Source organism: Mesoplodon mirus (genome assembly GCF_964341445.2).
Source record: "Mesoplodon mirus genome assembly, chromosome: 4".
NCBI lineage: Eukaryota > Metazoa > Chordata > Mammalia > Artiodactyla > Ziphiidae > Mesoplodon > Mesoplodon mirus.
The window spans coordinates 83336070-83354067 of record NC_138979.1 but is presented as its reverse complement, the minus strand read 5'-3'; the positions used below and the strand labels follow the sequence as shown (position 1 = coordinate 83354067).

General features: G+C 34.6%; 1 pseudogene across 1 annotated transcript in view; it reads left to right on the top strand.

The window, feature by feature from the left end:
• The window catches only part of LOC309802861 (ankyrin repeat domain-containing protein 26-like), a 143317-nt pseudogene that overhangs the window by 69371 nt on the left and 55948 nt on the right, over nt 1-17998 (top strand). Inside the window, exons 16-24 of the transcript XR_014296158.1 lie at nt 1305-1387; nt 2532-3644; nt 5371-5522; nt 7834-8004; nt 9866-9899; nt 10183-10324; nt 13622-13835; nt 15694-15877; nt 16491-16629. The product of XR_014296158.1 is annotated as an ankyrin repeat domain-containing protein 26-like (transcript). The remainder of the gene's footprint in view (nt 1-1304; nt 1388-2531; nt 3645-5370; nt 5523-7833; nt 8005-9865; nt 9900-10182; nt 10325-13621; nt 13836-15693; nt 15878-16490; nt 16630-17998) is intronic.

The following is a 17998-nucleotide window of genomic DNA, read 5'->3' as shown; positions in this document are numbered from 1 at the left end:
CCACTCTTTAAAGCATATTAATGTCCAGCCATCTTAGAATGACACGAGGCTTTCGTAATCTAACTTCTACCTGACTCTCCCTCTCTAGCCCTTTCTGTCTGTCCTTTGCTCTGGAATTCTGAACTGCTGGTGATGCTCTCTCATCTATCCCTGTATTTTAGACAACTATTCATCCTGTTTTATGTATGCTTCTCTGCCTGTCTTGCTACAGCTTTCCATGCTCTCTCCCTTTCCTGCCCTCTATTCCCTTGAATCTGACTGACCTCACTGTGTAAGTCTCAGCTCAGGCATTATCTCTAGAAAAGCCATCCCTGACACCTTTTATCTACATTCTTCTTTAAACTCCATGTTTAGTACTGAGCAGGAACTCAATAAATAATTATTGAGTAAAATAAAGACTGTTTATACAAAGATGATTTCAAGAGATTGTCCTCTACAGTCTAGAAGCAAAGAGGATAGATGTGAAGAAATAATTTACAGTTCAGGTGATGAAGATACACTAGAAAAATCTATAAAGTACTAAGGTAGCTACTAGGAAAGAGATACCTATTTGGGGAAAGAGAGCTGTAATCAAGGAGGACTTCACAAAGCACGCTGAGTCTTAAAAGATGAAAAGAACTTTGTCAGAAGAGTAGAGGAAAACATTTCAGATTAAGGAACTGATAAAAGCATGAAAAGTAACAGTAATTTTGGAAACCATGAATAACGTTGCAGTTGAAGCTTGGTGTATTGTTAAATAGGTACTATTATGAAGTAGAGAACAGAGTATATTGTGACTTTCTATGTTTGTCCTGTATTTTTAAATTTTGTTTGTTTGTTTGTTTGTTTTGCGGTATGCGGGCCTCTCACTGTTGTGGCCTCTCCCACTGCGGAGCACAGGCTCCAGAGGCACAGGCCTAGCGGCCATGGCTCACGGTCCCAGCAGCTCTGCGGCATGTGGGATCTTCCCGGACTAGGGCACGAACCCGTCTCCCCTGCATCGGCAGGCGGACTCTCAACCACTGCGCCACCAGGGAAACCCTTTGTTTGGTTTTTGATTGTTCTGTTCATTGATGTTTGGTGGATGAATTTGTCAATGAATCTTTGAGATGTTTGTGTGCCTGTAACCTGGTGACATCTGGTATTTCCCAGATGGTTTGTTGGAGTTTTAGGTAATTAGAAGTATTTCTTAAAGAAGTAAATATTCAGCTAAAGATTAAGCTTAATTTAAATTGTCATTTGATAAAATTTTTTAAATCTATTTTTATAAAGATTATGTCTTTTATCTAACTGTTCTAAGTAGTTAATTTTAACTAAACATATAGATTTGTCAGCAGAGCTAGACTTAGAAATAACATCGGAGGAAGCACAAGAAAGGCTTGATGGAAGTGAAAATAACCACTCACAGGTATGTAAAAATGTAAATGTAAATTTCTGGCTCAATATTGTTTTCTATGCTTTAACAACATAACAGAGTTCAAGTGAAATTACCTTTCAAAATTAACCTCTTAGAATTGATAGATAATAATTTAATAGTTAGTTTTTATAGTGCTTTAATTACAAACCTTAAAATATTGTTAGAATCTGTTATAAGTTATAGTTAAACTTTTCCTTGGAATTGAGGCAAAAAAATTTCCTGAATATTGTTTGCTTCTTCCTTACATGATAAAGAAGGTGATAATCAAATACTGAATCGTATGATTAAGCAGTTGAAATTATGAACAGTATATCAGTGATGGTCCGTGAGTTAGATTCATGGAAGGAGAAATCATTCCCAGCTGTTCAAAATTTGTAGTTTCAAGTTGCCAGTCAGTAATGCCAAGATTAAAAATTTATTCTGTCTTGTGACCTCTATGTAATCAACCTAAGGATCTCCATTCAGGGAGAGAAGGGGTCATACAATCAACCCAATTGCCTATTAAGGAAGCAGACCTTCCAGAATTGGACCTTTGTTGTTAGGCTACAGACAATAACTTTCTAATTTATTTCATTTCAGGGTAGGAAACCAGTAAATAATATTAAACAATGTTTTATCCACTTTCATTAGTGGATATTAGAATATAATATAACTGAATGAAAGCAGGTATTATATCAACGTATAATACTATCATAGTATATAATTTGCATTAAAATTTAGGAATTTGTTCCTCTTTCTGATTGGTGTTAATTGATTTTGGCTCCCAGTAATTCAAGGTTTGTCTATTCTCCAGTTACTAGTCCTTAAAAAAAAAATGCTTACGTGCACATAGGGACTTTTTAAGGTACGGTGAGGTGAAATATTTTTAAGTAAGGAAGCCTTTGTAACATTAAAAATCATCTCCTAATTCATTTTTGGTAGATTTAACATATATGAATTATTTAGTTCAAACAAACAGTGACAAAATTGGGTCTGTGAGTTCATGTTTTTCTCCGGTTTCAGGCTAAGGCAAGTTATTTTTCACTTCTTAGTTGTAATCCAGTGATTTGTGAGTAGCTAAACATAGATTAAGAAGTTTAATGGTTAAAGTTTAATTATTTTCTAATTTTTCTTTGTCTGTCCTTGATTACTTAAGGATAAAGTTATTTTACAAACATGTACCCTGACAGAAAAGACATCTGAAAATCAAATCAAGCCAATTGATCTTCCGCTTTTGCATCTGCAAAAAATGACTCAAGAACCAGAAATGAATAAGGAATGTGATAGAGAGGACATATCTGTATGTTTAGGACTTCCTTGTATACAAAAGCATGAGGAAATGTGGATCAAACAAGGCAAATTAGGGTGGAAAAATAACTTCAAACACATCACAAATAAGTTAAAGTGGAAGTTTGGTGGAACTTTTGAAAAATACAAAATTACTGTTTGTCCTGAGAAAGAGCCACTACATGATGACCCTAAAGAAGGAGCAAACATAAAGGAAATACCTTCTAATTTGACAAATAATATACCTGACTGTGAGGCAAAAGTTTCATTTGGAGTATCTGTCTCTCTAGCATTCCAAGCATTTCCTGAACAAAAAGAACCCAGTCTTGAAAATGTTTTTCCATCTTATTTAACCTCTGGGTCTTGGGGACATGCTTGCCCATCATCTTCACAGCTTTATTTAACTGAAATTAAATTAGACTATGAAAGTGATAAACCAGACACTGAACATGTTTTTAACAAAAATGAGGAGAGTTTTTATAATGATACAGAAAATAAAAAAGTAAGGGACCCAGTAGTTACATTTGAAATGCAAGAAGACCAAGAGTTTGATATGCAAATGTTACAAAATATGAACCAAAATACCACTAATTGGAAATTAGACATCGGATGTATACCTCAGTCTAGTGATCCCAAAAGACTTTTTGATTTATGGCTTGCCTGCTCCAATGAAATGAAACACATGATTCAAATAAAAAGTCGTGATATTTCTGCTGTTACAAATACTTGTAAGAAAACCAAACCAATACAAGACTGGTTCCAGAAGCCATTGCTTTCAGATAATTGCAGTGCTAATAACTATAAAAGCATGCAACCTGAATTAGAAAATGGGAGTTCTTCTCCACTGAATCCTAACAGAAGATCCAAAGTGTATCTAAATGAAGAATTACAGCAAGATATGCAAAGGCTTAAGAATGAGATAGCCATGTTACAAGTAGAGTTCCTGGCTTTCAGACAACAGAAAATTCAACTTCAAAAAGAGGTAGAGTTTCATTTGCTGCTACTTTGTTCTTTCTCTTTATCAATGATCTCTGATCCATTCTGATTTTCCACTTAGTAATAAAATGGGGTCAGCTAAATAGGTAATTGTGTAGAAATAGATTACTTCTGCCATCTAAATAATAGGAAACTATTTTCATGGCTTTTGTTCCTTAATCAACCTAAGTCTCTCTCTGTCAGTCTTTCATATGAACTGGGAAACTAATTTAGCTACATACCGTGTGACTTTCTGAGCCAGAATTTCCACAAAGGAAATTGCTTAAGAAATATAATAAGCTAGGGTTTGGGGGTTTCTTATTAATCTATTGGGTTTTAAATATAAATTACACTCTATAGTATGGGAAGGAAGCAGTGACTGAAAGAAGGGACATAAACACGTATTCCTGGTAAACTAATCTCTTTATTGTGCTTTAGTGGATGCGATCTTCTCTGCTTTACTCAATCGCTTGGCACTTAGAATTCCAGCATGGCCACTTCAAGATATTTTTAATAACAAATACATGTACTCCCACATATTCTTTAATCACCACTCTCAGATGTTTCTGTTGAGTCAGACCTTTACATTATGTTGTATAATAAAATGTGGTAAGTTTTGACATGTATGATTTTATCATATAGGTAGTATAAACCCTCAGCCAAACAAATTCAGTATTTATCTCCAAAGGAGAAAACTGAGTTTTGACCTGCAGTGAGGTTTTTTTTCCTTCCATTAATAGATTTTTAAATTTGTTTGTTTGCTCTTTTGTGTATGAGGTGCATTGACTGAGTTTTAAAGATAGACAAAAATCTGTAGATATTCTCCTTTGAAAGAAAAAGAGATGAGCCCTACCCCCAACTGAGGCATTAAATTACTTTGCCAAAGTCACACTTTTAACTTATCTGATTAATCTGATGAATTCATTTGGTAATTTATCAGATTCAGGGTTACAGAATTGTATCATCTCTTTTGGTGCCATGAAATGATAGGAAATGCCACTTTAGGGGCTTTGGAATAATCATTGAACCTTTCTTGGTTTTATTCCCATTATTGGTAAATAGTGGGGCTAAAGTAGATAATTACTTCTATACCCTTTAGCTCTAAAATTTCATGGTTATTGAATGTGAAATTGGGAAGCATTACTCATTTTCCAGAATTCCACACTAACTAGCAATTCATCAATTTCACTCTACTCCTGTTTTTTGGTAAACTTTGGTTCATATATTTTAGTGAACACCATCACTTTTTTGATATTCCCAGGATCCAAATGAAAAAAGAATTGTAAAAGGCAGTGGGGGAAGAATAGCTTCAGTGCAGAAAGAAGGATGTTTCCTTTTTGTTACTGAAGCACCAAGATGTCCCGTCCTCTAAATTTGGCTGTTTAATGCAAAATCCAGGTGGTAAAGACCAAAGAGGACAAATTTTGTGTCTTTGTCTCTTTATTTCTCTGTCTCTGCCATCAGACAGGGAAGAGTGGATGTGAATAGCTGCACCACATTAAGAAAGCCCTTTTTGAAATTTTTAAAATTTTATTTCTTTTCCTCAAACAGAAAGAAGCAGACTTTACAAAAATTTCAATGACTTGTAATTAAAAAAATTAAAGTAAGCACAAAACTATTTTTATTGCTTAAAGCCGGGGCAAACTCTGAGTCAAGTAATTAATGACAATGAAAAGGTCTTTATAATGAATAAGGTAATAACAATTATATGTAGTGTCAAACTTTCATTAAAGGTTGAAGAAGCAAAGAAGAAGCACAAAAGTAGTGAAATGGAAGTATCAGAAAACATATATGATGCTGATGATAGTGGATTAATTCAACAGAGAAAGAGCAGAAAAACTAATAACCAACAGTTTCCTACCATGGAGAATGAAGATTCTGATAGGTAAGCCTATGTCAGTATTTAACAATAGATAATTGTTATTTTCCTATAAAACAAGTTCTCATTTGAGCTACTGTTCATGATTAACAAATTTTATATTTTTCTAGGGTTATAGTTATTTCTAATACTCTTGTCCTTTAGCCTTAATACTAGAGTTAATTGGTTAACACACCACTGTATTACAGTATTAGAGTATTCTGGATTTGACTGTATACTTACCTTTACCAGTGTGTTGTATATTTAAATATATTTTATGTTACTAATTAGCGTCCTTTGATTTCAGCTTGAAGACTCCTTTCATCATTTCTTGTGAGGCAGGTCTAGTGGTGATGACCTCCCTCAGCTTTGCTTTGTTTGGGAAAGCCTTTATCTCTCCTTCATTTCTGAAAGACAACTTTTCTGGATAGAGTATTCTTGGTTGGCAGGTTTTTTCTTTTAGCACTTTGAATATGTCGTCCTACTCTCTTGAAATCCATTGATAGACTTATGGGGGTTCCCTTATAATTTACAAGCCTCTTTACTTTTGCTGCTTTTAAGACTCTCTCTTTGTCTTTGATTTTTGACAGTTTTGTTATAATGTCTCCTGGCGAGGATTTCTTTAAGTTGAGTTTGCTTGGTGACCTATGTGCTTTAGGAACTTGGATATCCAAATCTCTCTCCAGGTTTAGGAAGTTCTCAACCATTTTTTCTTTAAATAAGCTTCTGCCACCTTCTCCCTATCTTCTCTTTCTGGAACTGCCATGATTTATGAATTATTTCTTTTGATGGTATCTGGTAATTCATGTAGGCTTTCTTCCCACTTTTTCATTCTTTTTTTCTTTATTCTCCTCTGATTGGATAATTTCAAAGCTCCTGTCTCTTAACTCACAGATTCTTTCTTCTGTTTGATCCATTCTGCTGTCAGTGCTCTTTATTGCATTTTTCCTTTCATTCATTGTATTCTTCAGCTCCAAAACTTCCATTTGGTTATTTTTTATTATTTCTATCTCTTTGTTAAACTCCTCATCTTGTTTGTGTATTACTTTCCTGATTTTATTGGGTTGTCTTTCTGTGTTTTCTTGTAGCTCACTGAGTTTCCTTAAAACTACTATTTTGAATTCTCTATCAGGTAGATTGCAGATCTCCATGTCTTTGGGATTTGCTAGTGGAAAATTATTGTGATCTTTTGGTAGTGTCATGTTTTCTTGATTTTTTTTATGTTACTTGAAGTTTTGCATTGCTGTCTTTGAATTTGAAGTAGCAGTCACCTCTTCCAGTCTTTAATAACTGCCCTCTCCAATGTATCCCAACTTGCATTTTTTTGTTCCAGTGGTATGCTGGCACTTCTCTGCTGGAAACCTGGATTTCCACAAAGGCTCTCTCGTCTGTGGGTGATTGTCTAAGACAGTGTTTTCCAGGGATTCCCTGGACGTTGCTAAGAGTGGCTGGAGCCAGTTCATGGGCCATGCAGGGTCCACAGCTGGGCTGTGGTCTGTATGTCTGTTACCACTTGGGTGGGCAGGACTCTTCCCAGGTCCCTTGGTTTATGGTGCTGAATCCTGCAACTGCCACAAAGCCACTTTTGTCTGTGGATAGATGCCAAATTGTTGCTGGTGGTGGAGGGATACTATGAGGTACCTATTTTTCAGCCCTGATGCTGACATGACCCCAACATGTGGGTGTTTAAAAGTAAATTTTCCCCCCAAGATATTTCCTTGAGTTCTTCTTTCGTGTTTTATGTACCTCATGTTATTTTTAAAAATCATGCAAATTAAACATTATTATATATCAAAACAAAACAAAAAAATATAGTAGAAATCTAATTATTACTCCCATGTCTAAGAGTCATTGCTTTTAGGCAGTGAACTTCAGCTTTTCATTGTAGCACTTGAGGTTCTTCAGAATGTCTTTCCAGACTCATCTCTCTGCTTCCTTCCATGTATTTTGTACTTTTCCTTCCAAGTTTCTCAGAAACACCTAGACTCCATGTGTCTAAACTTTGTGCTCACATTCTAATCACCAAGTAGAATGATTTTCTCCATTTTCTTTTCCTCATGACCTCCTCTGTTTATTTAACCTCTTCTGTAAAGCTTTCCTATGTTCACTTATAACTTTCATGTGTCAACTCTTACATATCACATTGTATCATAATTGTGTATGTGTCTTTGAAGCAAGGATTTGTATTTGCTTGCATATGGTTGGTACTTCATAACTGTTTTGTGAACTAATAAATGACTTATGATGGGTAAGAGTTGGAATTTTACAAAAATTGGTTTTTTATTCTTTATCAGTAGAATTATTAGAAAACATTGGCTTTTTAATGGATTTTTTAAAGTAGCGGTCCTGGCGTGCACATGAAGGAAGTAAAGAAAAAGGAAAATGAAAAATGGACAACAAAAGAATGTGTGATTACACCAATGTTTGAGAAGGCTGATTCACTGAGTGGTGGTCTGCTACACATGAAGGATGACAGCAGTTTAAGTGGAGTAGATCAGGATGATGGCAGGTAAAATGTACAAATTCTTTTAGGTCAAGAAATATTAGCACTGAATACTTTTTCTGGAAATAGAACAGCATAATATAGTGTACAGGTCATGACAGGAGTATTCTCAACTATACTCCTGTCATGACCTGTACACTATATTATGCTGTTCTATTCTCAACTATACCAGATGAACGCTGCTGAAAGGTTAAGATGAGGATGAGTGGCTTTGACCAGAAGTAGTTTCAATAAATATTCCCCATGGAAGCTGGACTGTAGTGAATAAATATAAACGGCTCCTTAGGGAATATTTACTGGGAAAGGCAATAGAGAACTGGATGGTAACTGAAGAGGAATGTGGAGTTCAAGGGAGTTTCCTTTCTCTTTTTATGTTAAGATGGGCGTTTTTAGAGTATGTTTGTATGCTGTTGGAAATGAGCCAGTAGAGGATGCATTTATTCAGTTTAATCTTGTTTGCATGTCCAATATTAGAAAGCTTATTGACTGTATTACATTATCTTTAAAATATTATAGTAAACTAATTGTACATAATACTTCTATTCACGTATAGTTTTATGGTAAGGGCTTGTTCATTGATTTTGAAGTGTAATATTCTTATATAATTGAATATGCAGATGAGTACTTAAAAGTTATTCTATCATACATAGATTTTTAAAAATTATATAATCATAAATTTACAAACATTTAGGCCATACTGAAAAGGATTTAATCATTCCTTGATAATTCTAGATGACAGTATCATCATGAGTGGCTATGGTTTTGTAAGGTACTCTAAAACAGGTTATGTTAACTTCATAGTGGTTTAGATTCCAGGGAAAAGGGTAAGATTTTGTTTATATTTGATAGGAAAAAAACTATTAACAATCTATCACAGATTATTACTTTTGGATTATAAAGTTCTAAATTACAAAAGTCATGCTTCCTATACCAAAAGTGTCATTAACACGTATTGTGCACTAAGTATATGTTGAATGTATGAATAAACAGCTGAATGGGTGAATGAATGAATGGGTGAATGAAACCCTCATCAGTGGGTTGATGAATTTCTTTACAAAAGCAAATCTTTATTGAAAATAGAATTCCTATAATGCCTGGGTCTAAAGTCTTTTTATTTTTGAAAAATATATGTAAGATTCAGAAATTATTATTTATAGTTATAACTAGACATGGAATGATAATACAGATTCATTTGCTATCATATTACTTAAAAACACTTAAAAATAAATATTACCTTCTCATCATATTGTGAAACACAAGTGTTGAAGCCAGATTTCCTGGGTTTGAATTCTGGGTCAGCTGCTGATCTGCTGTATGGGCTTGGGCAAGTTACTTAGCCTTTCTGTGCTGCATTTCTTCCTGTGTAAAAAGGACCTAATGTATTACCTCTCTCCCAGAATTGTTGTGAGGATTAAAATGCCTTTAAGACATGTAAGGTGCTTATAATAATGCATAGCAATTACATAGTAAGTCCTCAAAAAGCTAATATCATGATTATTAAAAACGGGTTTCTTTCATATAAGGGCTTAATACTCTCCAAATAGGTTTTAGTGCCATAAAGTTAGTTTTTATTGAAAATGACGATAACAAAAAACCCTGGTATATTTCTTCCTATCAAATAATGCAAGTAACATTATGTTTTTCCTTTTCCTTTGATTGTCAGCTTAATCTAATTTAATGCTTTGTTAATATTATTATGGTGTATTTTCTTTGTCCTTTAATGTTACTCTTTCTATTTATTGTTTAATCTCTTTTATAGAAAATTAATTACCAATGCAAAGATTTTATGTGAAAAACAATAGGTTTAGGTATTCTTTGGATTTTAAGTATTTAATATTTGCCTGAAAAGAATCGTTTGTTTTTCTAGGGCTACAAAGGAAACATCTAATGAGAAGAACAAGGTAGATTAAAAAATTAATTATAAAAAATATTATCCTGTAGTAAAAAATTACTTTGTGAAAGGTATAGTGGAAAAATAGAAAATCTTCCTTTGTTGTAGAAACATTTACTTTGAAAAAATAATTTAGAAACACTGTTGATAAAATTATCCCTTTGATAAAAATCTGTTCTTTTAAGAAGTATCTGTGTTTTTGCTTTAATAAAGAGATATTTATCACCTCTGTACACTTAGTATATTTTATAAGTATTTTGGGGACATTGTGAAATAGTATTTTTTATTTGTAGGTCAAAGAGCAAATTAATTCTATGGATGACCTTGATGACTTAACTCAGTCATCTGAAACAGCTTTTGAGGATTGCCAGATGCTTTACTCTAATTATAAGAATTCCATGTTGCTAATAGAACAGCTTGGCATGGAGTGTAAAGGTAGGACCATGGTATAAATATGTATATTTATATGTATATTTTTGTGTATACTGTTGTAATATTTGGTAGAATTCACCAGTGTAGCCATTTGGGCCTGGAATTTTCTTTGTGGGAAGGTCTTTAAGTAGGACTTTAGTTTCTTTTTTAGATATAGGGCTATTTAGTTTATTTGTTCTTTCTTTTTTTCTTTTTTCTTTTTTTTTTTTTTTCTGTACGCAGGCCTCTCACTGCTGTGGCCTCTCCCGTTGTGGAGCATAGGCTCCGACGTGCAGGCTCAGCGGCCATGTCTCATGGGCCCAGCCACTCCATGGCATGTGGGATCTTCCTGGACCCGGGCACGAACCCGTGTCCCCTGCATCGGCAGGTGGACTCTCAACCCTTGCGCCACCAGGGAAGCCATATTTGTTCTTTCTTGATTGAGCTTTGGTATTTTCCCTCTTTCAAGGAATTTACCCACTTCATCTGAGTTGTCAAATTTATTTACATAATGTTCATAATATTACTCTGTCAGTCTTTTAATATCTATAGAATCTGTAGTAATTTCTCATTACTCATTTCTGTGAAATTGGTAATTTGTGCCTTCTCTCTCTTTTTTTTTTTTTCATTATCAGCCTGGCTAGAGGTTTATCACTTTTATTCATCTTCTGAACATATTTGGTTTCACTGGTTTTTTAAAAACATATTTATTTATTTATTTATTTTAGGCTGTGTTGGGTCTTCATTGCTGTGCTCAGGCTTTCTCTAGTTGCAGCAAGTGGAGGCTACTCTTCGTTCAGTGTGCAGGCTTCTCATTGCTGTGGCTTCTCTTGTGGTGGAACATGGGTTCTAGGTACATGGGCTTCAGTAGTTGTGGCACGTGGGCTCAGTAGTTGTGGCTTGCGGATGGTAAAATGCAGGCTCAGTAGTTTTGGCACACAGGCTTAGTTGCTCTGCAGTATGTGGCATCTCCCTGGACCAGGGATCAAACCCGTGTCCCTTGCATTGGCAGGTGGATTCTTAACCATTGTGCCACCAGGGGAGTCCCTCATTGATTTTTCCATGTCTTTTTTGTTTTGTTTGTTTTGTTTTTTCTCATTGATTTTTTCTTTGATGTTTTTTATTTCCTTTCTTCTGCTTGCTTTGGGTTTACTTTGCTCTTTTTTAAAAAATATTTATTTATTTATTTTATTTTTGGCTGCGTTAGGTCTTAGTTGCAGCATGTGGGATCTTTTGTTGCAGCGCGTGGGCCTCTCTCTCTAGTTGTGGCGTGTGGGCCCAGTATTTGTGACACTCCAAATGGGGTGTGGGCTCCAGCGTGTGTGGGCTCTGTAGTTGCGGCATGCCGGCTCTCTAGTTGTGGCTTGCGTGTTCAGTCGTTGCAGTGGGCGGGCTTAGTTGCCCCATGGCATGTGGGGTTTTAGTCCCCCGACCAGGGATCGAACCCGTGTCCCCTGGATTGGAAGGCAGATCCTTAACCACTGAACCATCAGGGAAGTCCCCTAATTTTCTCTTTTTCTAGATTTTTATGTTGGAAGCCAAGGTCATTGATTTGAGACCTTCTTTTCTAATATAGACATCCAGTGCTATAAATTTTCATGCAAGTAAGCAGCATTCCACAAATAGTAATATATTATGTTTTCATTTTTATTCAGTTCAAAATACTTTGTAATTCCTCTTTTCATTACCTCTTTAATCCAAGGATTATTTAGATGTGTGTTATTTAGTTTTCAAATATTGGAGTATTTTCCAGAAATATTTTTGTTCTTCATTTCCAGTTTGATTGCTTTGTGGTCAGAGAACATACTTTGTATGACTTAAATCCTTTTGACTTACTCCTTTATTTTATAACTCAGAATATAGTCTTCTTTTGGTAAGTGTTCCATGGCTACTTGAAAAGAATGGTGGTGTTCAAGTCTACAGTATCCTTGATGATTTTCTGCCTGCTCTTTCTATCACTTATTCATTGAGGGGTATTGAAATCTCAGACTGTAATTGTGGATTTGTCTATTTTTCTTTGCAGTTCTCTCAAGTTTTGCTTCATATATTTTGAAGTTACTAGGCACATAAACGTTTAGGGTTGTTGTGCTTTTTATTAATTGACACTCCTCATTATGAAATGACCTTGTTTATTGCTGATAATGTTTTTTGCTCTGAAGTCTACTTTGTTTGGTATTAATATAGCCAGTCTAGCTTAGCTTTGTTTTGTCACATGTTAGTGTGGTATATCTTATTTCTAACCTTATTACAAATTTATGTCTGTATGTTTAAAGTGCATTTCTTATAGGTGGCATACAGTTGGGTCTTCCTTTTTGATCCAGTCTGACAATCTGCTTTTTCTTAAAAATTAATTAATTAATTTATGTATTTATTTTTGGCTGTGTTGGGTCTTCATTGCTGCGCACAGGCTTTCTCTAGTTACGGCGAGTGGAGGCTACTCTTCGTTGTGGTGCACAGGCTTCTCATTGCGGTGGCTTCTCTTGCTGTGGAGCACAGGCTGTAGGCCCATGGGCTTCAGTAATTGTGGCATGTGGGCTCAGTCATTGTGGCGCATGGGTTTAGTTGTTCCATGACGTGTGGGAGGACCAGGGCTCAAACCTGTGTCTCCTGCATTGGCAGGTGGATTCCTGACCACTGCGCCACCAGTGAAGTCCCTGACAATCTGCTTTTTAATTGAGGTTTTCAGACCATTTTCACTTAATGTGATTATTGATACAGTAGGTATGAATCTGTCATTATGCTGTTTGATTTCTGTTTATCCCATCTGTTCTTTGTTCCCCTTTTCTTTTTCTGCCATCTTTTAGATTAATCAAGTAATTTTTATGATGTAGTTTTATTTCTTTTTTGTTTTTTTGGTTTATTAACTGTAACTCTTTTGTTTCACTATTTTAGTGGTTGCTTTAGGGTTTACAGTATTTTACTTAGGGTTATCACAGTCCACCTTCAAGTAATATTGTACCACATCATATATAGGATAAGAATATTACAAAATAGTTTACTTCCACTTCTTCTCTCCTTGCCAGATCCTCCTGGATCTGTGGGATTGTAGTTTTCATTAAGTTTAGAAAGTTGTTGGCCATTCTTTTCTTCAAATATTTTTTTTTTTCTGTTTCTTTCCTCCACCTCTTTGGGGCACTGTATAATTAGCCACTTGAATTCCTGGTCAGGGAATTAAGGTCCCGCATGCTGTGCGGCATGGCCAAAAAAAAAAAAAAGGTATTTGTTCAATGTATGGATGAGTGAAGGTGAAAATGCACAGTGCTTTATACATAAAAATTACTCATATATTTTATTTCTATCTTTGTTTTCTTCCTAATGCAGATTCTGTTAGCTTATTGAAAATTCGGGATGCAGTTCTTTCATATGAAAGATTAATAGATCTTAAAAAAGATCACTGTGAACTACTTACAGGACAAAATAAAAAAATGGAAAGTAAGGTTACTGGGCTACAAAAGGAGCTATCAGAAACAAAAGAAATGAAATCACAGTTAGAGCATCAAAAAGTGGAATGGGAACAAGAGCTCTGCAGCTTGAGGTATTGAACATCTTGGTTTTAAAGAAATATTTGAACTGTTTTTATTTACTGTAATACTACAGATGTGTATTTACTTTAATATTACGGGAAGTTTTATAATTGCTAACTTACCTGCTGGGATTTTACAGGGGAGAAAACTTCATTAGTATTGTGGAGTGTGAAATTCTTGGAAATAATACAGCAAGTTCTTAACAGTGGATACTTCTACTAATAATTTAATGTATATATTTCCAAATCATCATTTTCATGGCCATACAGAAGTCCTCCATACGAAGCCTCATTTTTTTGTAATCTCTCTTTTTTTTAATTTTATTTTTTTATACAGCAGGTTCTTATTAGTTATCCATTTTATACATATTAGTGTATACATGTCAATCCCAAGCTCCAAGTTCATCCCAGCCCCCTGCTTTCCCCCCTTGGTGTCTATACGTTTGTTCTCTACATCTGTGTCTCTATTTCTGCCTTGCAAACCAGTTCACCTGTACCATTTTTCTAGATTCCACATATATGCGTTAATATACGATATTTGTTTTTCTCTTTCTGACTTACTTCACTCTGTATGACAGTCCGTAGATCCAACCACGTCTCAACAAATGACCCAATTTCGTTCCTTTTTATGGCTGAGTAATATTCCATTGTATATATGTGCCACATCTTCTTTATCCATTCGTCTGTTGATGGGCATTTACATTGCTTCCATGACCTGGCTATTGTAAATAGTGCTGCAATGAACATTGGGGTGCTTGTGTCTTTTTGAATTATGGTCATTATTTTTTTAGCAAATTGAATGTCAGTTATTTTTCATTTTTCTGCATTATATTTAATGCTACAAGGAATGTCTCTTCTATAAATTCATTTCTACATTTCTGATTATTTATTTGGAATAAATTCTTTAATATTGTGTTATTTGGTTAAAGTATGAGAACTTTTTAAAAAGGTCTTTGATCCATGTTTCTAAATTGTTCTCCAGAAAGTTTATATTTCTTTACACTCCCACCCACAGAAGTATGAAATGGCCATTTTTCTCAAGACAAAATTTTTAAAAACATTTATGTAGTTTTATTCTTAACATATGCATGGATGAAATAAGAGGTAAAAATGGAAGGTGATTACTGATTAGTTTATTCAATATCTCTTTCATACAGAGATAAAATTAGTTCACAGGTTTGTGCTGAAAGCACAAAATACTCTCTATTTGATTAATTAATATGGATCCTGCCTTACGGGATTTAAAATTATTTATTAAATAGATAATAATCAACAAGTTGAAAATGTTGCAAAAGAAGAAACATAAAAAGTGTGGGGCAACAGATATTAGACTCCCTAGCCTAGTCTTGGATTACAGTGTCTGAAGATATATGTTCTGTAAAAGGCATCTGCAGATTTTATCTGGCACTGTAAGTCATTTAGGGGTACCTGTAGTATTTTATGAAGTTGAAATTTTATTTCTAGTGAACTTATAAACTTGTTTCTAAACAACAGCTTCTCTTTTTAACTAGTAACTAAATTATCTGTCCTAAAGGAGGAGTAATTATGACAGTGTGGAAAACAGGGTAATTTTCGGCCTAACTTCACTGAATAATTTCAAATTTTCTTTCCTACACTATTCACCAGAGTTACTCTTGACTAAAACTTACTTAAGTGGCAGAATGTTTTTTCATTGCTACCTTTCAAGTATATATATCTTTATGAAGAGATTGAAGTGAGGAATTAAAAATATGAGACCTAGAAAGGAAAAAAAAACTGGAGAACAGAAATTTCATTAGGATACTAAATCAGCAGGTGAAGAGCCAGATCATAAAATGAACTTTTTATTTTCCAACAAAACACATTTTAAGGTAAGCATATTTAACTGCAGATTCACCCTAAAACAAGAAAAGAAGAAGAGAAGAAATGCTGACAGGTTATATGAAAAAATTAGGGAGCAGTTAAGAAGAAAAGAAGAGCAATACAGTAAAGAAGTTGAAATGAAACAACAACTTGAACTCACTCTCAGAGCACTAGACATGGAACTGAGGACTGTGAGAAATAATCTGAATCAGGTAAGTTAATCTTTGGTGAAAATTTCAAATTTCCAACAGTATTTCATCAGTATTATTTGTAATATCTCTTTGATTTAATATATATTATTTAGGTTTAAAACAAATAAAAAGTGTTATCTCATCCTAAATATGAACTATGACATTTATAGCTTAAGCTATTAATTTCTTGCCATTCTTAGCTTCTAATACATGCTCTGTGTATGTTTTCTGAATGGAGGAATGGAAGGTAAATTGAGCTTAATGATTAACATAATGATTGGCATTTTTGGTCCATTCAAAAGTAATATTCTTAATTCCAATCCATGTGTTAATTTTGGCTTTTCTGTGTTAAACTACAGGGTAAATTGCCTTGAGACTGCGATGGAACTAGTTAAATGCTTTGTAAAAAGATTTTCTTTCACAATACTATATCTCCCTGTATTTTTGCTCTGTGATAAGTTTAGCAGTCATTTAAATTAAAATCTTAAGTTATTCATGTGGGATAAATATCCTTGTGTTTATTTTAAAAGGCTACTTCCTTTTAACAGTTTTTTTTTTTAATTCTGCTCTTAAGCTTTTGACTTTTTTTTTTTTAATGGTATGAGACCAAAAACCTCATGAAATGTGTCTCCAGGTTGTAGAAGAGCGAAATGACGCTCAGAGGCAGCTTTCTCGAGAGCAGAATGCCAGAATTTTTACAAGATGGAATCCTGACCAGTCACCTTGCCAAACAAAAGGAGATAGAAATGACTAATAAGGAAATGAATTCTGAGGTATTTTCTTTAATCATTTTCAAATATTTGTGTGTATGTATCTGTATATGTATATATTTTAAAAACCAATACTATACATCACAGACAGTGTAGAGGATATTTAAAACCTATTTAAGTATATTTGGGGGGGGTGACGTTTCTCGTCCATTGGATATTTAATATTTTTAGTTCAAACATAATTGAATTATATTTGATTAAATTTAATTCAAGTAGTATTTTTAATTTAAATCCATTTGTCTGCAATAGTCAAGCAGTGACATACAATAGCCTCATCCAAGGAGCAGCTTTTAATATTTTCCATAGGAACTGATTAACTTTTCATAATCTGAAAACTATTGCTACCATCTAGAAAAGTCTGCACCCTGATGGCGGTTTAGGCAGGGAAGACCATGTGTGCTCCACCATCGAAAACACTACCCGACCAAATCCCAGCACTGAATACGTTCTTGCCCTCTGCTTTGGAGTGAACATGTCAATCACTATGCACCTCATCATTTTCAGTGTCTAAATCAGAGTCTGTTCTTGGCTTCACTGTCATTTCTTTAACCAGTACCCCATCAATGACATTTTCACATCACTTACAATTTTTCAGTATCGTAAAAGCTGCAACATTAGTTGTAAAAACATTTTTTTTTTTTTTTTTTTTTTTTTGCGGTACGTGGGCCTCTCACTGTTGTAGCTTCTCCCATTGCGGAGCACAGGCTCCAGACACGCAGGCTCAGCGGCCATGGCTCACGGGCCCAGCCACTCTGCGGCATGTGCAATCTTCCCGAACCAGGGCACGAACCCGTGTCCCCTGCATCGGCAGGTGGACTCTAAACCACTGCACCACCAGGGAAGCCCGTAAAAACTTTTTTGAGCCCTTAAAAAAAATATATTTCCTTAGAATAAACTTACAAAATTACCAAAAAAAAAAGAGAAAACCCCAAAACAAACAAACAAAGCAACATTATGGTTTTTGGCAGTGATTTCACTTCCTTGATAGATTAATAGAGAGGTTAGTTTATCCCTTCCACTGATGGTAAGGGGGAAAGGTATAGCCAGTTCAGAGAACGTCTTTTGGATGTCATTCTTCTACTTGTGAGAAAATTAACACTTTGCTCCATGTAGTGTCCTATTTCAGTACAAGGAACTTTTGAAAATAGTGATAGATATGCCATAATATTTATTTAGTGATAATTTATTGATAAGTGTTTTATTTTTAGTGAAACAGTTCATTGTATTTCCCCCTACCTTACTATTTTAAGCATTATGAAGAGAGAATAAAAGTTATTGCAGCAGCGAATAATCTCACGATTTTCTAAGATCTCTATAAATTTTACCTTATTTACCACTAGTGTATGCACCATAGTGAAATATAAGGCTCATT